Source organism: Cetorhinus maximus, chromosome 23, assembly GCF_964194155.1.
Source record: "Cetorhinus maximus chromosome 23, sCetMax3.hap1.1, whole genome shotgun sequence".
Lineage (NCBI taxonomy): Eukaryota > Metazoa > Chordata > Chondrichthyes > Lamniformes > Cetorhinidae > Cetorhinus > Cetorhinus maximus.
This window is the reverse complement of record NC_135901.1, coordinates 64,065,692-64,090,691: the sequence shown is the minus strand read 5'-3', so window position 1 is coordinate 64,090,691 and position 25,000 is coordinate 64,065,692. Positions and strand designations below refer to the sequence as shown.

Sequence of the window (25,000 nt, the reverse complement as noted above, 5' to 3'; positions counted from 1 at the left end):
TTCACTGGGTCCTCTAACCTGCTGAAGCACCAGCGAATTCACACTGAGGAGAGGCCATTCAGTTGTACTTCCTGTGGAAAGAGATTCAGGACTTCATTGAACCTCAAAGTACACCAGCGAATTCACACTGGAGAGAGGCCTTTCACCTGCTCCGAGTGTGGGAATTTATTCACTAAGTCATCGAACCTGCTGAGACACCAGCGAGTTCACACTGGAGAGAGGCCATTCACCCGCTCTGAGTGTGGGAAGGGATTCACTCAGTTACCCACCCTGCTGAAACACCAGCGAATTCACACAAGGAGAGGCCGTTCCGCTGTCCTTCCTGTGTAAAGAGATTCAGCCTTCATTCCACCTCAGTGTACACAAGTACACATTGGAGACAGGCCATTCACCTGCTCCGAGTGTGGAAAGGGGTTCACTCATTTGTCCAACCTGTTGACACACCAGCGAGTTCACAATGGGGAGATGCTGTTCACCTTCTCCGAATGTAGGAAGGGATTCACTTGGTCATCCCACCTGCTCAGACAGCAGTGAGTTCACAAGTGACAGCAGGGGTTGGATTCTGCTGTTATTGCTGCTGTTAATCACATCCAGAACTGAACCCTGTTCATTCTGACAGTTGTGGTTTGTTTCTATTGATGTTAATAATCTCTGTAACTGGGCTGAAGTTTAATATCTTGATGTCTGTTAAATAAATCGGTTTTGTTTCAAAATCTCAGAATGTCGAGTCCTTGATTTCTCCAGGATAATAGGAGACTGATTGATGTCCTGTTCCCAACTGCTCCATTTTTGGATCTGGTCTCCTCTCTAACTCGAGATTCTTTCAGTTCTCAGACCGTTGGTTACTCTCATGGATACATTCCAGCTCCCCAAACCGCCCAGAGAGCCTTGGGATCCAGGGAAGTATCAGTTTTAAAAACAGAAAATGCTGGAAATAACCAATACTTTTCCAAATGCCAATTGATTTTGTCCTGGATTATTGTCTCCAGCCTTTCCCCACCATTAATGTGAAGCTGATTGTCCTGGAATTGCTGTGTTTTTGAACAGGGGTGTAACATTTACAATATGTCAGTGCTTTGGCACCACTACGATATAAGGAGGATTGGAAGATTGTGACCAGAGCCTCCACAAGTTCCATGTGAAGGATGCTGTCTCTGACAGTGCAGCAGTCCCTCAGTGTCACCCTGGAGTGTCAGCCTAGATAATGCGCTCAGGTTTATTAATATTTCCTCTTGTTATTGATGTGGATCATTAAGAAACAATGGACTCTTATGATGTCATCCAGTCCCAGTGCGATGATGTCATCCAGTCCCAGTGCGATGATGTCATGAAGACTATACAATACCAGCAGAGCCTTAGTGGTGAAAACAGTTTTGTTCGAGATGGCAGCAAGTCCATTACTGATAGATCAGCAAATGGAATTAATGGGAAAGAAAGTGAGGCAGCTGATGAACATCAGGAATAGTGTTGTAAATTATGAGGATGAGAAACATGTACAGTATATGTCCCATCTCCCGACACTCTGCCCCATCTCCTGACACTCTGCCCCCATCTCCCGACACTCTGCCCCATCTCCTGACACTCTGCCCCCATCTCCCGACACTCTGCCCCCATCTCCCGACACTCTGTCCCCATCTCCCGACACTCTGCCCCCATCTCCCGACACTCTGCCCCCATCTCCCGACACTCTGCCCCCATCTCCCAACACTCTGCCCCCATCTCCCGACACTCTGCCCCGGTCTCCCGACACGCTGCCCCCATCTCCTGACACACTCTCCCCGTCTCCCGACACCCTGCCCCCATCTCCCGACACTCTGCCCCATCTCCCGACACTCTGCCCCCGTCTCCTGAGCAGCCTGTCTCTACCTCAGCTGAACCCACACAGGATGTACCTTGTTGAAGCCAGAGGAAAGGACTGGGTGAGAAATTGTAATTCATCAAGGGTGTGCACATGGGGGTTTGACAAAATATTAAGTTTCCTGTTTATAACAATGAAACATAAAATGCATTGATTGGAACCACTTCCAGCTCTTGTCCATTCTGACATCCCGTGGGCCAGCTCACCCTCTCACTGGGTTCATGCTGAATGTCAATCCAGGCTGGGAGCCATTGGGTGGATGGGCAATGGGTGGATGAGCGGCTGAAGGAATGTTCAGTTCACAGGGAGGGGGATGGGGGAGGGAGGTTGGTGCTGGTGATGGGAAGTGTTCATTCTGAAGGAGTCCCACCTGAAACAGTGACCATTCATTTCTCACTTTCCAATGATGTTTGACCTGCTGTGTTTTTCTCTGAAACCCGGGATGGTCAAACTATGTCCCAAAGTTCAGATTAGGGCCTTGAGCCTGGGCTATGGGGCCCACATACATGGAGCACCATTACCGGATGTCCTTCATCCCCGATTTTAATCACTCCACCATTGGTGGCCGGGCCTTCAGCTGTCTGGACCCTAAGCTGTTGAATTTCCTCCCTAAACCTCTCCACCTTTCTCATTCACTTTCCTCCTTACAGTCCTTATAAACGACCTCTTTGACCAAGCTTTTGGTTATCTGACTTAATATATCCTTATGCCCCTGTGAAACTCCTTGGGACAAGTTATTATGTTAGAAGCGCGATATAAATTTAAGTTATTGTAGTTGTTTTTGTAGTTCAGTGAGATCTGTTCACTTACTGAGTAAATGAGCCTGTATAAATATAACTCAGATAGACACAGCTTGTGTTATAGTTCAGTGAGATCTGATCACTTACTAAGTGACTGAGTCTGTATCAATGTAACTCAGATAGACACAGCTTGTGTCATAGTTCAGTGAGATCTGATCACTTACTGAGTGAATGAGTCTATTTAATGTAACTCAGGCACAGCACGTGTCATAGTTGGGAAAAGGTGATTCTTTCCAAACATTCAAAATTACCACAAAGCCATTAAAGAACATCTGTTGTGAGCTGAATTATTTGGTAGAATTAGAGTGAAGGAGTGGGATTGACCCACAGCCTGAGTCACCACTTTAAGGATAGGAAGAGAGGGAATCTGGAGAGGAGAAAAGAATTAGTAGGAGACCAGGCACTGAATCTGTAACAATGAGCAGAGAGGGAGAGGAGTGTGTGGGACAGGGAATTATAGATTTGGGGGAATGAAAGGAGAAAGAATATTCCATAGAAACTAGAATTGTCTGTTCTGAATTTCTACCCTGTACTGACAGTGATGGCTTTTGTCAACTCTGTTTACAGGGTATTAGAGGGAGAGGATTTTCAAATGAAAAACTCAAAGCAAAAATCTCAAGATCTTATAGAATCACTGAATTCATACATGATCAGCCTCTGATTATGGAAGGAGAAATGTTTGTCTGTTCAGTCTGTGGGGAAAAAAAAAAATCATCAGTGTGACTGGAAAATCACCAGGACACACACACCCGAGTCAGAATCACATCTCGGGGTCAAACCTGACATCACGTGTGCAAAAAGTCTGGTTTACATTCAGTCAGTTGCCAGGGAGAGGAATGGAGTTGGTAGCTCGGGAATGAAAACAATGGTTTCAGTCTTCCCAATATTCAATTGGAGGACATTTTTGCACATCCACCACTGGATATTAGACAAACAGTCTGATAATTTAACAAAAGTGGAGGGAGGTGGTGGTGAGGTAGAGCTGGGCACTGTCAGTGTACATGTGATAACTGACACTGTTTTCAGATGATGTCGTTATGGGGAGCATGTTGATGAGAAATAAAAGGAGGCCAAGGCTGGATCCTCTGGGGACACCAGAGGTAACTGTGGGAGTGGGAAGGGAAGACATTACAAGTGATTCTCTGGCTATGATTAGACAGAGAAAAATGGAACCAGGAGAGAACAGCCCCACCCAGCTGGACGACAGTGGAGAGATATTGGAGCAGAATGGTGTGGTTAACCTTGTCAAGGGCTGCAGACACATCGAGAAGGACGAGAAGGGATAGTTTACCTTTGTCCCAGTCACATAGGATGTCATTGGTGCTTTGATCAGAGCTGTTTCAATACTGTGGCAGGGGCAGAAACCTGATTGGAGGGATTCAGACAGGGAGTTCTGGGAAAGATGGGCATGGATTTGAGACGTGACAACATTTTCAAGGACTTTGGAAAGGAAAGAGAGGTTGGAAATGGTGTAGTAGTTTTCAAGGATGGTGGGGTCAAGGATTTGTTTATTGAGGAAGGGAATGATGATTAGAAGGAGAGGGGGGCAATAGCTGAAGAGAGAGAACTGTTAACAATATCAGTAAACATGGGGAAGTTGGGGGATCAGTAGTTTATTGGGAATAGGGTCGAGAGCAGGAGGTGGGTCTCATGGACAAGATGAGCACTGAGAGGCCATGTGGGGAGATGGGAGAGAAACTAAAGAAAGATGTGAGTTAATGCTTGGACAAGGGGAACTTTGGAGACAGTTTGTCCCGGTGGGTTAGTGGAAGGGAGGGAAGCAGCAAAGGCAGCTGATCGGATTGTCTCAATCTTAGTGACAAAGAGGCTCCATGAGCTCCTCACACTTGTTCTTGAAGGTGAGGATGGAGGAGACAGGGGAAAGGGGAGAATTTCAAAATAAACTAACTAGTCTTCAAGATATTAAAACAGGGCTTCCCAAATTGTGGCTCATGATCCCCAGTGGTGAGATTTTGGGCTCGCGAGCTCTGAGGCATCCATGGCTGCCAGGGAGCTTGGACTGTCCCCTGACAGCTACGAGGGCCCCTTAAATCCTCACCTTTTCCTATTGGTGGACCAGCTCTAATGGCTGCTATCTGAGGCTTGATTGCTGCATAAAACGCCCGTGAAAAGGTAGGTGTTTGTTTTCTATTCATCAACTCCCCCAATTCATTCGTCATTACCAAACTAAGACAAACACATATCCTGGGGATTAAGATAGAAGCAAAAAAGCTTTCTACCTCTTCTGTCATTTCAGCAGACGAAAGGAGGATCAGTCTGAATTTGAGGGATGTACTTTCACCATTTTGAAAAGTATATTTTTAGGATTACTAAAAGTTTTATGAGCCATTAAATATTTGTAGAGGAGAAAGCACCTTTCTGCCTGTATATCACGCTAATAGCTTCTGTTGTATATAACTAAAACCCTATTGTAGTGATTATGATAAAAGCTGTATCTGTGTGTAACTGAAAGTCATTTATATGAAATATCCTGCACACGCAGAATTGGAACTTCAAGATTTTATTTAGTGAAGAATTATAGAGAGTTAAGAGAATTATTGAGTTAACTATACATGAGTCCAATTTACAATGTAGACTTTATAATCTGCTAATTTTTCATTGAGCAATTGCAAATATTTAGCTGCTTGAAGTACTTTCTGCAGAATAACAATTGTCCAAACTTTGCCTGAAGCCTCTATCCCGCTCAACATCTCCTGTAATCCGCAGATTTTCACTCTAGGGTCACACCAAGTCTGAGTCATTAAAATGGGGTCTCACGGGGAAAGGTTTGGGAAGCGCTGGATTAATAGACTCAGCACCTTGTGTTTAACACAAAGCTGTTTTATTTGAATTTTATCTGGAGTGTACAAACATCAGCAGAAACAGATCTCAATGAACATGGTTCAGTCTTGGATGTGATTAACAGCAAAATCCAATAATTGTCATGACTCATGAACGCGCTGGTGTCTCAGCACATGGGATGAGGTAGTGAATCCCTTCCCACACTCGGAGCAGGTGAACGGTCTCTCCCCAGTGTGAACTCGCTGGTGTCTCAGCAGGTTGGATGATCGAGTGAATCCCTTTCCACACACGGAACAGGTGGACAGTCTATCCCCAGTGTGAACTCGCTGGTGCATCAGAAGGTTGGATGCCTGAGTGAATCCCTTCCCGCATGCAGAGCAGATGAATGGTCTCTCCCCAGTGTGAACTCGCTGGTGCATCAGCAGGTTGGATGCCTGAGTGAATCTCTTCCCACACTGGGAGCAGGTGAATGGTCTCTCCCCTGTGTGAACTCGCTGGTGTGTTAGCAGGCTGGATGCATGAGTGAATCCCTTCCCACACATGGCACAGGTGAATGGTCTCTCTCCAGTGTGAGTGCGCCGATGAGTTTCCAGCTGAGACGGGTAGTTAAATTCCTTCCTACAATCCCCACATTTCCACGCCTTCTCCCCAGTGTGAACGGTGCTTTTTCCTTCCATGTTCGAAATCCAATGATCTTCAGCTTATGATAGACTGGGAAATTACGTCAGATCCTGATGTGATGTTTAGTTTCAGTTTCCCAACTGCAAATCCTCTCCTTCTCATGCCCTGTGAAATTGATTTAAAACAGAAAAAGGGAGTGAGAGAGAACCCACAAAAACACAAAGGCAGGTTGTGAAATTGAGCTGAATGAATCTGGGAATTTGTGGGGCCGGCACGAGGAAAAAGTGACCATGAAAACTGCTGGATTGTCATAAAAACCCAACTGGTTCACAAATGTCCCTCAGGGAAGGGAACCTGCCACCTGGTCTGGGCCCAGACAAGACTCTGGCCTCGATTGGAGGAGAGAGAGAGAAAGATGGGAGTGGGTGAGAGCGAAATGAGAGAGAGAGAGAGAGAGAGAGAAAGGCAGGGGATGAAGGAGAGGGATAAAAACAAAGTGCTGGAAAATCTCTGCAGATCTTGCAGCATCTGTGGAGAGAGAAACAGAGTTAAAGTTTCGAGACTGTATTACACTTCGTCGGAATTGGTGAAGCAGAGGGGATTTATATTTCTACAACTCAACCAGAACTTGGACAGAATCTCCCAAACCCTCAACCTCCACCACCCAGAAGGACCAGGTGTATGTGAACATCATCACCTCCAACTTCCCCTCTAAGTCACACACCCTCCTGACTTGTCTGACATCCAGTAGTGGATGTACAGAAATTCCCTTCATTTAAACATTGGGAAGACTGAAGCCATTGTCTTCAGTCCCCGCTACAAACTCCAATCCCCAGACACCGACACCATCCATCTCCCTGACAACTGTCTGAGACTGAACCAGACTGTTCAAAACCATGGTGAAATATTTCACCCCAAGATGAGCTTCCAACCACATATCCACATCATCACCAAGACCGCCTATTTCCACCTCAGTAACATCGTCCGACTCCACCCCAGTCTCAGCTCATCTGCTGCTGAAACTCTCATCCATTCCTTTGTTACCTCTAGACTTAACTATCCTAACACACTCCTGGCCGGCCTCCCACATTCAACCTCCCTGTAATCTTGAGGTTATCCAAAACTGTGCTGACTCGCACCAAGTCTTGTTCACCCATCACCCCTGTGCTCACTGACCTACAAAGTTTCCAGGTTAAGAAACACCAAAATGTTCAATTTCTTATCCTTACTTTCACATTTTTCCATGGCCGCTCCCGAACTCAAAAATCTCCATCAGTATCACAACCCTCCGAGATATCTGTACTACTCTGATTCCAGCCTCCTGAGCATTCCTGATTTTAATCACTCCACCACTGGCAGCCAGTTGTCAGTTTCCAAGGCCCCAAGCTCTCGAATTTCCTCCCTAAACCTCTCTACCTTCGGAAGTCCCCGGAATCACAGATGCCAGTCCTCAGCTAATTCCATTCACTCCACGTGATATCAAGAAATGGCTGAAGAAACTGGACACTGCAAAGGCTATGGGCCCTGACAATATTCGGCCAATAGTACTGAAGACTTGTGCTCCGGAACTTGCTGCACCCCTAGCCAAGCTGTACCTGTACAGCTACAACATTGGCATCTACCCGGCAAGTGGAAAATTGCCCAGGTATGTCCTGTACACAAAAAGCAGGACAAATCCAACCCGGCCAATTACCGCCGTATCAGCCTATTCTCCATTATCAGTAAAGTAATGGTCATCAACAGTGCTATCAAACGGCACTTGCTTAGCAATAACCTGCTCACTGATGCCCAGTTTGGGTTCCGCCAGGGTCACTCAACTCCTGACTTCATTTCAGCCTTGGTTCAAGCATGCACAAAAGAGTTGAACTCCTGAGGTGAGGTGAGAGTTATTGGCCTTGACATCAATGCTGCTTATGACCGAGTGTGGCATCAGGGGGCCCTAGCAAAACTGGAGTTGGTAGGAATCGGGGGGGAAACTTCTCCGCTGGTTGGAGTCAAACCTAGCACAAAGGAAGATGGTTGTGGTTGTTGGAGGTCAGTCATCTCAGTTCCAGGATATCACTACAGGAGTTCCTCAGGGTAATGTCCTCAGCCCAACCATCTTCAGCTGCTTTATCAATGATCTTCCTTCAGTTATAAGGTCAGAAGTGGGGGCATTTTCTGATCATTGCACAATTTTCAGCACCATTCACGACTCCTCAGATCCTGAATAACTCCATCTTCAAACGCAGCAAGATCTGGGCGACATCCAGGCTTGGGCTGACAAGTGGCAAGTAACTTTCACCCCACACAAGTGCCAGGCTATGACCATCTCCAACAAGCTAGAATCTAACTATCGTCCCATGACATTCAATGGCATTTCCATCACTGAATCCCCCACTATCAACATCCTGGGGGTTACCATTGACCTGAAACTCAACTGGACCAGCCATATAAATACTGTGGCTACAAGATGAAGTCAGAGGCTAGGAATCCTGTGGTGAGTAACTCACCTCCTGACTCCTCAAAACCTTTCCACCATCTACAAGTCAGGAGTGTGATGGAATACTCTCCACTTGCCTGCATGAGTACAGCTCCAACAGCACTCAAGAAGCTTGACACTGTCCAGGACAAAGCAGCCAGCTTGATTGGCACCACATCCACAAACATTCAGTCCCTCCACCACCGATGCACTGTAACAGCAGTGTGTACCATCTACAAGATGCATTGTAGGAATTCAACAACGGTCCTTAGAGAGTGTCCTACAAACCTACGACCACCACCACCGAGAAGGACAAGGGCAGCAGACACATGGGAACATCACCACCTGGACGTTCCCCTCCAAGCCACTCGCCATCCTGACTTGGAAATATATCGCTGTTCCTTCACTATCACTGGGTCAAAATGCTGGGATTCCTTCCCTAACAGCACTGCGGGTGTACCTACACCACGTGAACTCCAGTGCTTCAAGAAGGCAGCTCACCACCACCTTCTCAAGGGCAATTAGGGATGGTCAATAAATGCTGGCCCAGCCAGCGAAGCCCACATCCCTTGGAAGAATTACGAAGATTCCCTTTAAGAGTGACCTCTTTGACCAAGCTTTTGGTCACCTGCCCTAATATCTCCTCATGTGGCTCAGTGTCAAATGTTACTTTGTGACATTTCTGTGAAATGTCTTGGAACATTATATCACGTTAAAAGTGTGATAGAAACAAAAATTGTTGTTGTTGATTTGGACATATATCACTGTTCCTTCATCATCGCTGGGTGAATAACCTGTAACTCCTTACCTAACGGCATTGTGGGAGCACCTTCACCACACGGACTGCAGCGGTTCAAGAAGGCCAAACATCATCTTCTCCACAGGCAACTGGGGATTGGGAAAATATGCTCCTATCTGTGGAGAGGGAAACAGAATAAACATTTCAGGGTGTGCAGAACGAATTAAAGGGACTAAAAATGGTGCAGAATTTGATGGTCAACATAAGCTCAGAGGTGGAAGAGAAATGGACTATAGTGCAGGAAAAACAATTCCTGACTACGAAAGGTACTGTGGGAAGATAAAGCTGGGAAGACAGCAGCACATGGTCGGGGTATGGGCAGCGGAGGAAACCTCATTGAGACACAGTCAGCAAAAGTAACAATTAAATACTAAACGTACCTAAAATACACCCAGTATTAGAGGCAGAGGAATTGGACAATAGCAGAGAAGACAGAGCTGAAACAGAGCAGTGGATTGTGTTATAAATTCAATTCATCCTGGGTCCCTGCTAAATTAGCAACCTGTGGAGATTGTAACATTTAAGGTACAGGATGTTCCAATGCTTGTTACATTGGTTCCTGTCTAGTAACAAGGGTGGAATCCTCTGGGAGTATTTTGATAGGTCACCAGATCAGTTCTAGGGTCAGTGAACAGCTCTTCTTGAGGCAGTTATTTCCGGGAGTTGCCAGGCAATAGGTGCCACAGGAACAGGTAGAGGTCCCAGTTAAGTTGAGTTAAAAATTTAGAGAAAAGGCTGCAGGGAGCAGACTTTAACTAAAGAGGGCTGTTGAAGCAAAGGTACCCCTTTGGAGCAATGGTGTTCTGCTTGACATGGCCATAAATCTCAGCTAGTGCAAGCTAGTGTTTGATTGTACTTGGGAATCCAGGGAGAAGGAATCTTGGAAAGCGAGACTGAAACTCTGCGAGGTGGGCCATTGTTAAAACTGTCTGAGTGGGAGTGACTTTTGGAGAGAATTCCAGGTGAGATCTTCGAAGCTGGAGATTGGAAACCCTCTTGAGAAAGACTAAGTTTCAGTGAGATTGGTTGACTCACAGTGGGACTAATGTCTGGGTGGATTGTTGTGAAATCCATGGAATCTCTTTTGGTTGCATCTGTCATTTACTCTGTAGTGTGGTGTGTCTCACCACAGTTCATCTGTTAATTCACATGTACCTCATACTTACCCTGAATGTTCGAGTATCAGGTACATATTGTAAATTGTTTTATCTTTCTGAACATGTACAGTAAATTTTGTTTTATTGTTGTTCAAAACCCATGGAAACTTGTGGCCTTATTCCAAAAGTAGGTGTCTTAAATCTCAACCTTCATCTACTTTAAACAAAATGTTATTGATCCCTCACCGGATCGCATATGTGTCTGGCCAAGAATCATAACAATGGACATTGGATTCAGATCCACAGGAAAGGAGCCACACCAGCCATTAACAGGATCCACACCAATTGGTGAGGTCAAAACTAAGACACAGGGCCTTTTCTTGCTGAGATAGTTTGTTGACTTGGTTCACTGTCAACACTGCTCACCCACGCCCAGTGTCCCAGCTATCCCCTACTTCATTGTGTTCAAATACCCATCACCTGTTTACCTTAACAATCTCATTGACATTAACAAACTTTAACAATGTAACTGAGAAGGCATTCACACCAACCTCAGAGCCATGGAACTTTGCATAGATAACAGAGCATAGACAACAGAGCATAAAACCAAAATCTTTAAATTGTAGATGAATAGTCAAAAATACTCACCTGTGAAACAATTTCAAGGTTCAACTTTAAACTCTCCTGCTGGATCCTGCAGCTGGAAAGATATCAGAAGCACTGGAGTTAGAGAAAAATCTCCCAGTTGAGGAAATACCCGGGGAGCGGGGTGATGTCACAGTGTAATTGTCGACGTGTGATGATGTCACAGTGTAATTGTCGATGTGTGATGATGTCACAGACACGGACACAGAACATCTGGGTCTGTGCAAACCAGTGATCACCACACATTATGAAGGATGTCAGGGTCCTTGACAGGTGGCAGAGGAGATTTACCAGAATGGTTAAAGGGATGGGAGATATGAGCTAGAAGGTTTTGTTCTCCTTCAAGCAAAGGAGATGGAGGGAAATATAATAAAGGTGTACAAGATTATGATAGGTTTAGATAAGGTAGATCACACAGAATCACAGAGTGCGGAAGAGGCCCTTTGGCCCATCGAGTCTGCACCAACACGTCAGAAACACCTGACCTACCTAACTAATCCCATTTACCAGCACTTGGCCCATAGCCTTGAATGTTATGACGTGTCAAGTGCTCATCCAGGTACTTTTCAAAAGGATGTGAGGCAGCCTGCCTCCACCACCCTCTCAGGCAGTGCATTCCAGACCGTCACAACCCTCTGGGTAAAAAAGGTTTTCCTCACATCCCCCCAAACCTCCTGCCCCTCACCTTGAACTTGTGTCCCCTTGTGACTGACCCTTCAACTAAGGGGAACAGCTGCTCCCTATCCACCTGTCCATGCCCCTCATAATCTTGTACACCTCAATCAGGTCGCCCCTCAGTCTTCTCTGCTCCAACGAAAACAACCCAAGTCTATCCAACCTCTCTTCATAACTTAAATGTTTCATCCCAGGCAACATCCTGGTGAATCTCCTCTGCACTCCCTCCAGTGCAATCACATTCTTCCTATAATGTGGTGACCAGAAATGCACACAGTACTCCAGCTGTGGCCTCACCAAGGTTCTATACAGCTCCGACATGACCTCTCTACTTTTGTATTCTATGCCTTGATTGATGAAGGCAAGTCTCCCATATGCCTTTTTCACCATCCCACTAAGATGTCCCTCCGCCTTCAGAGATCTATGGACACATACGCCAAGGTCCCTTTGTTCCTCAGAACTTCCTGCTGTCATGCTATTCATTGAATACTTCCTTGTCAAATTACTCCTTCAAAAGTGTATTGCCTCACACTTTTCAGGGTTAAATTCCATCTGCCACTTATCTTCCTGTAGCCCAAGACACTCAACCTCACTGTGAACCACCCGGCCAATCTTTGTGTCATCCGCAAACTTACTAATCCTACTCCCCACATGTCGTTTATATAAATGACGAATAATAGGGGACCAAGCACATATCCCTGTGGTATGCCACTGGCTTCCAGCCACTAAAGCAGCCTTCTGTCATCACCCTCTGTCTTCTACACCTAAGCCAATTTTGAATCCAACTTATCAAATTACCCTATCTCCCATGTGCATTTGCCTTCTTTATAAGTCTCCCATGTGGGACCTTGTCAAAGGCTTTGCTGAAATCCATATAAACTACATCAACCTCACTATCCTCATCTACACACCTGGTCACCTCCTCAAAAAATTCAAACAAATTTTTTAGACATGACCTTCCTCTGACAAAACTCTGCTGACTTTCCCTGATCAAACCTTGCCTCTCCAAGTGGAGACAGATTCTCTCCTCCAGAATTTTCTCCAATATTTTCCCTGCCACTGACGTGTGACTCACTGGACTGTAGTTCCCTGGCTTATCTCTACAACCCTTCTTAAATAGCGGAACCACATTAACTGTTCTCCAGTCCTCTGGCACCTCCCCCAGAGAGGAATTAAAATTTTGGGTCAGAGCCTCTGTGATCTCCTCCCTTGGCTCCCTCAGTAGTCTGGGATACCAATCATCCGGACCTAGAGATCTGTCCACTTTTGAGCCTGCCAACACCTCCAATACCTTGTCACTCCCTATATCAATTTGCTCAAGAACCTCACATTCTCTCTCCCTGAGTTCCATACCTTCATCCTCGTTCTCTTGGGTGAAGACAGATGTGAAGTATTCGTTCAACACTCTAGCGATGTCCTCTGGCTCCACCCATAGATTGCCCTCTTGGTCCCTAATGATAACGATAGTTAACGAAAAGCTGTTCCAATTAACTGATTATAAAATGATTACAGGACACAGATTAAAGATTTTGGTCAAGATCTGTAGGAGGAATGAGGAAGAAATTTTACACAGAGAGTGGTAATGACCTGGAGCTCAATGATTACACTCTGAGGCCGATAATATCCAGGTCCTGAATTTCTATCCTGGACTGACAGTGACATGTTTGGGAAACGGTATATACAGAGCATTAGAAAAGGAAGATCCAGGTCCTGATGAATCGAATGACTCTGACATATCTAAATGTGATGTTGGTATTGACATTCCAGTCTGTAAATCCTCCCCTTCTAACCCCCTGTAAAAGGAGTTTCCAAAATCGATCCCTGTCAGTCCAGGATAGAAATGCACAATATATTCTCCTCCTTTGCTTAGACCCGGATTACGGCGCATGCGCCCTGCTGCACATTGCCCCCTATAAAGATGGCGGCCGTTACCCCGGGCCGGGCGAAGGGAGATATCCAGATATTTGTGGTCTGTTCTCTGCAAATACAAAACCGGTACCTTGTTATTTGGGCTCTTCGGCCTGCACTGTGCCATTATCAAGTATCCCTGCCCACTCCGCTGGCTCCATTCCTCCTCACACACCCACTAACTCTGTTAGTTTGCTCCACTCGACATTCTCTCGCCCGCTCTGAGCAGCTTCAGTCACAGACCAGTACTGCGCATGCTCATGAAACATACCGTAATGCGCATGCCCCAGCACACACCGTTATGCGCATGTGCAGGGAGCTCCTGTTGTGAGGATAGGACACATTCTGCTCCCCTTTGAATGCTGGGTAGCCCCGCTGCCATTGAAAGCCCTTATTTCTGAATAGGAAATTATTATTTGTGATCCAGTGACGATTGGATCCACAGGTTCAAGATATAACAATGTTTTTTGATATCAATTGGCTTAATAAAGTGCACTGGTCTTCCGCCATATTTCTGTGCCAGGTGTAATTAACAGCTGAACAAATCCCTCGTTAAATGTGAACTCACTGGAATCTCAGGAGGCCGTGTGAACAAGTGATTTTTCATTCCATACACAGAACATTTAAATTCTGTCATCAGTAAGAATGTAACTCAGCTGGTGAACGATCAGTTCATAGTGTGATTTTACCCATAAGTTTCCAGCTCACACGGGGAACTCAAACCCATCGGATAATGAGTTCCACATTCACAACAATCTACAGTTATCAAAAAGTGGATGCTGTGAATCTGAAATTAAAATGGAAAATGCTGAAATTTTTAGCAGATCTGGTAGTACCGGTACAGTGAGGAATACAGCATCAGTGAACAGTCCTGAAAACTTAATTCTTCTCAATGCAGATGCTCCTAGATGTGCTGAGTGTTTCCAGAACACTCTGCATTATCTCTGGTGAACGAAAATTGATCATGATTTACACATTAGATTTATTAGTGACTAACTTATATTTATTTTCATCCATTCACAAGTGGAAACATCTTCCACGTATCCATCCTGGCAAACCCTTTCACTATCTTAAAGTTCTCGGTTAGGTCATCTCTCATTCTCTTCTCCAAACAAAATCTTTGCAAACTGTTGAATCTTTGTTGATTGATATAACTTTCCAATTCTGGCATCATTCCAGTAAATCTGTTTTGCACCTTCCCCAGTGCTTCTCGATCTAATTTAACATACGGAGACAGGGCTAATCTGAGCATCAACATCACTACTGCCCCAAATTCCTGTATGTTGGAAGGATCAGTACAGCAGTGGAAGAGAGGACTGTGGTTTCGAGCTGTTATTCATCATCCTCTATTTGAGAGATTATCTCACTAGAATATTTGGACACTAAGGGAATCAATGGAAATAGGGCGGGAAAGTGGAGTTGAACTGAAAGATCATTTAATGGTGGAACAGGCTCAAAGAGTCATATGGTCTACCCCAGCTCCTATTTCTTGTTTTCTTATGAACACCACTGTGAATCATTTCCATACAAGCACAACAGATGCAGCGCCCGCCCTTCACCCCTTCCCTTCCCACATTCCAGGTCGCCAAACACACTTTCCAGGTGACACAATGAAAAAGATCAGCAACCTGAAACATTCCGTCCGTTTGGTCGACATGAAACTAAACTCATGATTAATTCCTCCTCAATAACAGGGAGTGGATCAATAACACCACTACTGACAGAGCTGGTCGATTCCTAAAAGACATAGCTGCTAGACTGGGTCTGTGACAAGTCGTGAGAGTCTTCAAGAGGGAAACACATACTTGACCTCATCCTCATCACTCCGTCTGCTGCAGACGCACCTGTCCATGACAGCATCAGTAGGAGTCACCTCCTACGAAGTCGTTGTGGAGACGAAGTCCCATCTTCACATTGAGGACGCCCTCCATTGTGTGGTGTGGCATTACCATCGTGCTAAGTAACAAAGGTTTCGAACAGATCTAGAAACTCAAGGCTGGGCATCCTTGGGGCACTGTTGGCCAACGGCAGCAGCAGAATTGCACTCAACCACAATCAGTAACCTTATGGCCTGGCAAACCTCCCCAACTCTACCAGTACCATCAAGCCAGGGGATCAACCCTGGTTCAATGAAGAGTGGAGGAGGGCATGCCAGGAGCAGCATCTGGCATACACAAAAATGAGATGTCAACCTGGTGAAGCTACAACAAAGGACTACTTGCAGGTCAAACAGTGTAAATGATATGTGAAAGACAGAGCTAAGCGATTCCACAACCAATGGATCAGATCTAAGCTCTGCAGTCCTGCCACACCCAGTCGTGAATTGCGGTGGACAATTAAACAACTCACTAGAGGAGGAGGCTCCACAAATATCCCCATCTTCAATAGTACTGAAAACCTGGACTCCAGAACTCGCTGCACCCATAGCCAAGCTGTTCCAGTACAGCTACAACACTCGCATCTCCCCAGCAATGTGGAAAACGGCCTGGGTACGTCCTGTACACAAGGCATGATAAACCCAAGCGGACCAATTACTGCCCTATCATTCTACTCTCGATCATCAGCAAAGTAATGGAAGGGGTCATCAACAGTGCAATCAAGTGGAACTTGCTTAGCAATAATCAGGTCACTGATGTTCAATTAGGGTTTTGCCAGAATCACTCAGCTCCTGACCTCATTACGGCCTTCGTTCAAACATGGACAAAACAGTTGAACTCCGGACGTAAGGTCAGAGTATCTGCCCTTGACATCAAGGCAGCATTTGACCGAGTGTGGCATCAAAGAGCCCTAGCAAAACGGGAGTCAATGGAAATGAAGGGGGAAACTCTCCACTAGTTTGAGTCCTGGGTTGTGGTTGTTGGATGTCAATCATCTCAACTCAGGACATCGCTGCAGGAGATCCTCAGGATAGTGTCCTCAGCCCAACCATCTTCAGCTGCTTCATCAATGACCTTCCTTCCATCATAAGGTCAGAAGTGGGGATGTTCACTGATGATTGCACAATGTTCTTCACCATTCGTGACTCCTCAGGTACTGAAACCATCCATGTCTAAATGTACCAAGACCTGGAAAAACTTGGCGGATGGAATATAATTAGGGAATATGTGAGGTTATGCTATTTGACGGGAAGAATAGAGGAGCTAGATATTATTTAAGTGGAGAAAGACTGCAGAAGGCTGCAGCACAGAGGGATTTGGGAGTCCTTGTGCATGAATCCCAAAAAGCTAACATAAACGTTCAGCAGGGAATAGGGAAGGAAAATGGAATGTTGGTCCTAATTTCAAAGGGAATGGTGTATAAAAATATGGAAGTCTTGCCAAAACTATACAAGGCAGCAGTTAGACCGCCCCGAGAATACTGTGAACAATTTTGGTCCCCTTATCTAAGGAAAGATATTCTGGCACTGGAGGCAGCCCAGAGAAAATTCATTCTGTTGATCCCGGGTATGGAGGGATTTTCTTTTGAGGAGAGGTTGAATAGGTTGGGCCTGTACTCATTGGAGTTCAGAAGAATGAGAGGCGACCTTATTGAAATATATAAGATTCTTCGGGGGCTTGACAGGGCAGATGCTGCGAGGTTGTTTCCCTTTGTGAGAGAGTCTAGGACTAGGGGGCATAATCTCAGTGTTAGGGGGTGCCCATTTAAAAAATAGATGAGGCAGAATTTCTTCTCTCAGAGGGCAGTGAATCTGTGGAATTCTTTACCACAGAGGGCTGTAGAGGCTGGGTCATTAAGTATATTCAAGGCTGAGATAGACATAATTTCAAGTTAAGCAGCATTTCACTTGCATTTCCCCTAACTTAGCTTACTGCATTCGTTGCTCCCAAAGCGGTCTCCTCTACAATGGAGAGACCAAACGCAAACTGGGCGACCGCTTTGCAGAACACCTGCGGTCTGTCCGCAAGAAAGACCCAAACCTCCCTGTCGCTTGCCATTTTAACACTCCACCCTGCTCTCTTGCCCACATGCCTGTCCTTGGCTGGCTGCATTGTTCCAGTGAAGCCCAACGCAAACTGGAGGAACAGCACCTCATCTTCCGACTAGGCACTTTACAGCCTTCCGGGCTGAATATTGAATTCAACAACTTTAGATCTTAAACTCCCTCCCCCCATCCCTACCCCGTTTCTTCCCCCTCCCTTTTTTTTTCAATAATTTATATAGATTTTTCTTTCCCCACCTATTTCCATTATTTTTAAATCTACAACTAATACCTTGTCAGTCTTTCCACCCCACCCCCACTAGAGCTGTACCTTGAGTGTCTTGCCATCCATTCTTAATTAGCACATTTTCTTAGATAATATCACCACTTTCAACACCTCTTTGATCCTTTTGTCTGTGACATCTTTTGATTATCTGCTCCTATCACTGCTTGCTTGTCCCTACAACCACCCCCACCCCTCAACTTCTCCCCACCGCCCCCCCCCCCCCCCCCGCCCACCTTAAACCAGCTTATATTTCACCCCTCTCCTAACTATACCCAGTTCTGTTGAAGGGTCGTGAGGACTCGAAACGTCAACTCTTTTCTTCTCCGCCAATGCTGCCAGACCCGCTGAGTTTGTCCAGGTAATTTTGGTTTTGTTTTATAATTTTAATCAGTAAGGAAATCAAGGTTATGGGGACAAGGCAGGGAAGTGGAGTTGAGGATTATCAGATGAGCCATTATCTCATTGAATGGCGGAGCAGACTCGATGGGCCAAATGGCCAGCTTCTGTTCCTAAATCTTATGGTCTTATGGACAATACCCAGGCTTGGTCTGGCAAGTGGCAAGTAACATTCATGCCACATAAGTGCCAGACTATGACTATCTGCAACAAAAGAGAAGCTAAGCAACTCCCCTTGACATTCAAATGCAATACTACCATTTAATCTCCCATTATCAACATCCTGGGGTTACCATTTACCAGGAACTGAATTGGACCAGCCATATACATAGTCCGGCTACAAGAGCTGGTCAGAGGTGAGGACTCCTGCGGCGAATATCTCACCTCCTGACTCCCCAAAGCCTGTCCACAATCCACAAGGCACAAATCAGGAGTGCGATGGAACACGCTCTACTTGCCAGGATCAGTGCAGCTCCAAAAACACTCAAGAGCTCAACACCATCTAGGACAAAGCAATGCACTCGATTGGCATCACATCCACAAACATTTATTCTATCCACCACCAACGCACAGTCGCAGCAGTATCTACCACCTACAAGATGCACTGCAGAAACTCACCAAGGTTCCTGAGGCAGCACCTTCCAAACCCACGACCACTACCATCTAGAAGGACAAGGGCAGCAAACACATGGGAACACCAGCACCTGGAAGTTCCCCTCCAAGTCACTCGCCATCCTGGCTTGGAAATATCGTCGTTGCTTCACTGTCACTGGGTCAAAATCCTTGAACTTCCCCCAGCATCTCATGAATGAATTTTTAAAAATCAATTGTAAACACAAAGCTTCCAGCCGGGATTGAACTGGGGACTTTCTCATGTAAAGTAAAGGTGATAATCTGTGCACTAGGGAAATGAGTGTGAATCCCCCCCGGACAGAGGGGAACTGACCATCCATCTCTAGCTCTAATTCCCAAACAGAAAATGCTGCCAAGAATCAGCAAGTCAGGCTGAGTCTGTGGCCGCCCTCACCATTTGAAACCGTCACAATGCCCGGCTGATTGACGGCAGCTCCGGGCCAATAGCAAGAGGGGACGTGCCTGGAGGACCGAGCTGATCCTCCAGCCAATCGGAATGAATGAGGGGCAGTGCCGGGCTGGGAGTGAAGCAAAACAAAAACAGAATTACCTGGAAAAACTCAGCAGGTCTGGCAGCATCGGCGGAGAAGAAATCAGTTAACGTTTCGAGCCTTCATGGCCCTTCGGCAGAACTGAAGCATAGTTAGGAGAAGGGAGAAATATAAACTGGTTTAAGGGGGGGCGGGGGCGGGGGGGGGGTGCAGAGAGACGTTGAGGGTGTGGTGATTGTGGAGATGAGCAGATAATCAAAAGATGTCACAGACAAAAGGGTCAAAGAGGTGTTGAAGGTGGTGATATTTGTCTAAGAAAAGTGCTAATTAAGAATGGAAGACAGGATATTCAAAGTACAGCTCTAGTGGGGGTGGGGTGGACAGACTAACAAGGTTTTAGTTTTAGATTTAAAAATAATGGAAATAGGTGGGGAAAGAAGAATCTATATAAATTATTGAAAAAAAGGGGGGGAGGGGGAGAAACGGGGTGGGGATGGGGGGAGGGGGAGTTTAAGATCTAAAGTTGTTGAATTCAATATTCAGCCCGGAAGACTGTAAAGTGCCTAGTCGGAAGATGAGGTGCTGTTCCTCCAGTTTGCGTTGGGCTTCACTGGAACAATGCAGCAAGCCAACGACAGACATGTGGGCAAGAGAACAGGGTGGAGTGTTAAAATGGCAAGCGACAGGGAGGTTTGGGTCTTTCTTGCGGACAGACCGCAGGTGTTCCGCAAAACGGTCGCCCGGTTTGCGTTTGGTCTCTCCAATGTAGAGGAGACCGCATTGGGAGCAACGAATGCAGTAGACTAAGTTAGGGGAAATGCAAGTGAAATGCTGCTTCACTTGAAAGGAGTGTTCGGGCCCTTGGACGGTGAGGAGAGAGGAAGTGAAGGGGCAGGTGTTGCATCTTCTGCGTGGGCATGGGGAGGTGCCGAATGTGGGGGTTGAGGAGTAGGGGGTGATGGAGGAGTGGACCAGGGTGTCCCGGAGGGAAGTTCTGCCGAAGGGCCATGAAGGCTCGAAACTTTAACTGATTTCTTCTCCGCCGATGCTGCCAGACCTGCTGAGTTTTTCCAGGTAATTCTGTTTTTGTTTTGGATTTCCAGCATCCGCAGTAGCTTTTAGCTTTTTGTTTTTATCTCTGTATTTAATTGACTGCCACCTGTCTTCAAGAAATACCCTCTTTGAAGAAGTACGGTTCTGTCCTCCGACAGGATTTCCGACTGTCTCTTCTGCCCTGCTCACCTTCATTGCTTTCCATTTCTCTCCTGGTGTTTGACAAGGTGTTTACTAAAACCCGCTTTCACAGCCATATCTCCTTTCTCAGTGACTGTCTCCGTCTCTGACTCACCCCACGTGGATTTCAACTGAAATTCCATCCCTCTTGTTTCAAACCCACCCAGGATTACAGGTATCTCCGGGACATAAAACGTTTCTCGGACTGCTGTTCCCGTCGCATTCTGAGATCCACACTCACTGCCATGCGCCGCCATATGAACACACTCGACCTCTCCCTCCAGCAGCACCACCGCACCCCTTTTCCAAAGCTGCGCGTGCCCCCAGTTTCATTTTATTCTTCACCTCATCCGTCGCCTCAACAAGAAACTTCTCTTTCTCTCAAGTGCTAAGGAACGCAAGCTCCAACAACTCATCGACACCAACACCCATCTGGGACCCTCCACCCCTGCTTGTCCCTCCGTCCTCACCCCATCTTCCAATCCCAGCCCCAGGCGCGTATTCACTATACCCCCTGACCTTCCCCTCTCCGATGCTGAACGTTCAGTGCTCAGCAAAGGACTTAGTTTCATAGCCTTACGCCCTCATCTCCATGAATTTTGGGATCGGCATGATGCTGAACTCTTCTTCCGCCGTCTTCGTCTCCGTGCTCACTTCTTTGGGCAGGAGTCCTCTCCCCGTTCAACGGATCCTTTTACCCACCTCCAATATTCTCCCTCCACTTGGACCCCTCCCTCTGGATTCTTACCTTCTCTTGATCTTTTCATTGAGAACTGTCGGCGTGACATTAGCCGTCTCAATTTCTCTGCTCCTCTCACCCATTCTAATCTGTCTCTCTCTGAACTCACTGCACTCTGTTCTCTCAGGTCCAACCCCAACATTGTCATCAAACCCGCTGACAAGGGTGGTACTGTTGTTGTCTGGCGCATTGACCTCTACCTCGCGGATGCTGAGCGTCAACTCGCAGACATTTCCTCCTACCTCGCCCTGGACCATGACCCCACCACAGAACATCAAGCCATTGTTTCCAGGACTGTCACCTACCTCATCTCCTCTGGAGGTCTTCCTCCCACAGCTTCCAACTTGATAGTCGCCCAACCTCGGACGGCCCGCTTCTACCTCCTACCCAAAATCCACAAACAGAACTGTCCTGGCAGACCGATCGTGTCAGCCTGTTCCTGCCCCACGGAACTCATTTCTCGTTATCTTGACTCCCTTCTCTCTCCCCTTGTCCAGTCCCTTCCCACCTACATCCGTGATTCCTCTGACACCTTACGTCACATCAACAATTTCCAGTTCCCTGGCCCCAACTGCTTCCTCTTCACCATGGATGTCCAATCCCTCTACACCTCCATCCCCCACCAGGATGGTCTGAGGGCCCTTAGCTTCTTCCTTGAACAGAGGCCCCAACAATCGCCATCCACCACTACTCTCCTCCGTCTGGCTGAACTTGTTCTCACACTGAACAATTTCTCCTTTAACTCCTCTCACTTCCTCCAAATAAAAGGTGTGGCTATGGGTACCCGCATGGGCCCCAGCTATTGTCTCTTTATGGGGTATGTGGAACATTCCTTGTTCCAGTCCTACTCCGGCCCCCTCCCACAACTCTTTCTCTGGTACATCGATGATTACTTCGGTGCTGCTTCATGCTCTCGTCTGGACCTGGAAAAATTTATTAATTTTGCTTCCAATCTCCACCCCTCCATCATCTTCACATGGTCCATCTCTGACACTTCTCTTCCCTTCCTTGACCTCTCTGTCTCAATTTCTGATGATAGACTGTCCACCAATATCCATTACAAGCCTACCGACTCCCACAGCTACCTCGACTACAGCTCCTCACACCCTGCTTCTTGTAAAGACTCCATCCCATTCTCTCAGTTCCTTCGCCTCCGTCGCATCTGTTCTGATGACGCTACCTTCAAAAACAGCTCCTCTGACATGTCCTCCTTCTTCCTTAACCGAGGTTTTCCATCCACAGTCGTTGACAGGGCCCTCAACCGTGTACGGCCCATATCCCGCGCATCCTCCCTCACGCCTTCTCCTCCTTCCCAGAAACATGATAGGGTCCCCCTTGTCCTCACTTATCACCCCACCAGCCTCCGCATTCAAAGGATCATCCTCCGCCATTTCCGCCAACTCCAGCATGATGCCACCACCAAACACATCTTCCCTTCACCCCCCTTGACGGCATTCCGTAGGGATCGTTCCCTCCGGGACACCCTGGTCCACTCCTCCATCACCCTCTACTCCTCAACCCCCACTTATGGCACCTCCCCATGCCCACGCAGAAGATGCAACACCTGCCCCTTCACTTCCTCTCTCCTCACCGTCCAAGGGCCCAAACACTCCTTTCAAGTGAAGCAGCATTTCACTTGCATTTCCCCTAACTTAGTCTACTGCATTCGTTGCTCCCAATGCGGTCTCCTCTACATTGGAGAGACCAAACGCAAACCGGGCGACCGTTTTGCGGAACACCTGCGGTCTGTCCGCAAGAAAGACCCAAACCTCCCTGTCGCTTGCCATTTTAACACTCCACCCTGTTCTCTTGCCCACATGTCTGTCGTTGGCTTGCTGCATTGTTCCAGTGAAGCCCAACGCAAACTGGAGGAACAGCACCTCATCTCCCGACTAGGCACTTTACAGCCTTCTGGGCTGAATATTGAATTCAACAACTTTAGATCTTAAACCCCCCTCCCCCCATCCCCACCCCGTTTCTTTTCCCCCCCCCACCCGCCTTTTTTTTCAATAATTTATATAGATTCTTCTTTCCCCACCTATTTCCATTATTTTTAAATCTAAAACTAAAACCTTTAGTCTTTCCACCCCACCCCCACTAGAGCTGTATTTTGAATATCCTGTCTTGCATTCTTAATTAGCACTTTTCCCAGACAAAGACCACCACCTTCAACACCTCTTTGACCCTTTTGTCTCTGACATCTTTTGATTATCTGCTCACACCACACCCTCAATGTGTCTCTTCCCCCCCACCCACCTTAAACCAATTTATATTTCTCACTTGTTGAAACTATGCTTCAGTTCTGCTGAAGGGCCATGAGGGCTCGAAACGTTGACTAATTTCTTCTCCGCCGATGCTGCCAGAATTATTGTACTAGACCCAGCCTCAGTTTATATTAATCCAAGACCATTAATCCAGTGATCATTGTACTGGACCGAGTCTCAGATTATATCAATGCAGACCCTGCAGCAGTAGTCACTGTAATACATGCCGTCTCAGTGAACACCAGTCCAGACCTTATATCACTAATCACTGTAATAGACCTTGTCTCAGTTTATATTAATCTAGACCCTGTATCAGTAATCATTGTAATACACCATGACTCAGTTGACATTAATCCATATTTTGCATCAGTAACCACTGGTAGAGACCTTGCCTCACTTGATATTAATCCACACATTGTATCAGCAATCACTGAAAGAGATTCTGCTTCACCTTATATTAACACAGACCTTGTATCAGTGTTCAATGTATTCGACCCTGTTGGTGTTTATATTAACCTATGCCCTGTATCAGAAATCACTGTACTACACCCAGTATCAAATTATATCAACTCAGACCCTGTATCAATTGTCGCTGTAATACACCCTGTCTCAATTTACACCAGCCCAGGCCTTGTATCAGTAAACACTATAATAGACTCTTTCTCATATTATATTAACCCATGCCTTGTATCAGTAATCACTGTAACGGACCCTGCCTCAGTTGATACTAATCCATACCTTGTATCAGTAACCATTGAAAGAGACCCTGCCTCAGTTTATATTAATACAGGCCATGTATAGTAATCACTGAAATAGACCCTTTATCCATCTACATTAATCCATACATTGTAACAGTAATCATTGAAATAGGCCTTCCCTCAGTTTATATTGATCTAGGCCCTGTATCAGTAATTACTGTAATAGACCCTACCTCAGTTGATGTTAATCCATGCCTTGTATCGGTAACCACTAAAAGAGACCCCGTCTCCGTTTATATTAATACAGACATTTTATCATTAGTCGCTGTGTAAGACCCTCTCTAGGTTTATATCAATCCAAACATTGTAACAGTAATCACTGTAACAGACCCTGTCTCTGTTGATATTAATCAATGCATTGTATCAGTGACCACTGAAGTAGACCATGACTCAGTTTATATCAATATAGGCCTTGTGTTGGTAATCACTGTAATAGATCATGTTTCTGGTTATCTTAATCCATACCATGTATCAGTAATCATTGTAATATACTGCTTCTCAGTATATATAATCCCCAGACCCTGTATCAGTAATCATTGGAAAAAACCCTGTCTCAGTTGATATGAATCCATAACTTGTATCAGTAGTCACTGTAATAAACCCTGTCTCTGTCGA

General features: G+C 46.2%; 1 protein-coding gene and 1 pseudogene across 1 annotated transcript in view; both read right to left on the bottom strand.

The window, feature by feature from the left end:
* Positions 1-25,000, bottom strand: part of LOC144697683 (uncharacterized) — a 672,764-nt gene that overhangs the window by 229,262 nt on the left and 418,502 nt on the right. The gene's annotated exons all lie outside the window — the stretch shown is intronic.
* Positions 1-25,000, bottom strand: part of LOC144697681 (uncharacterized) — a 126,425-nt pseudogene that overhangs the window by 49,492 nt on the left and 51,933 nt on the right.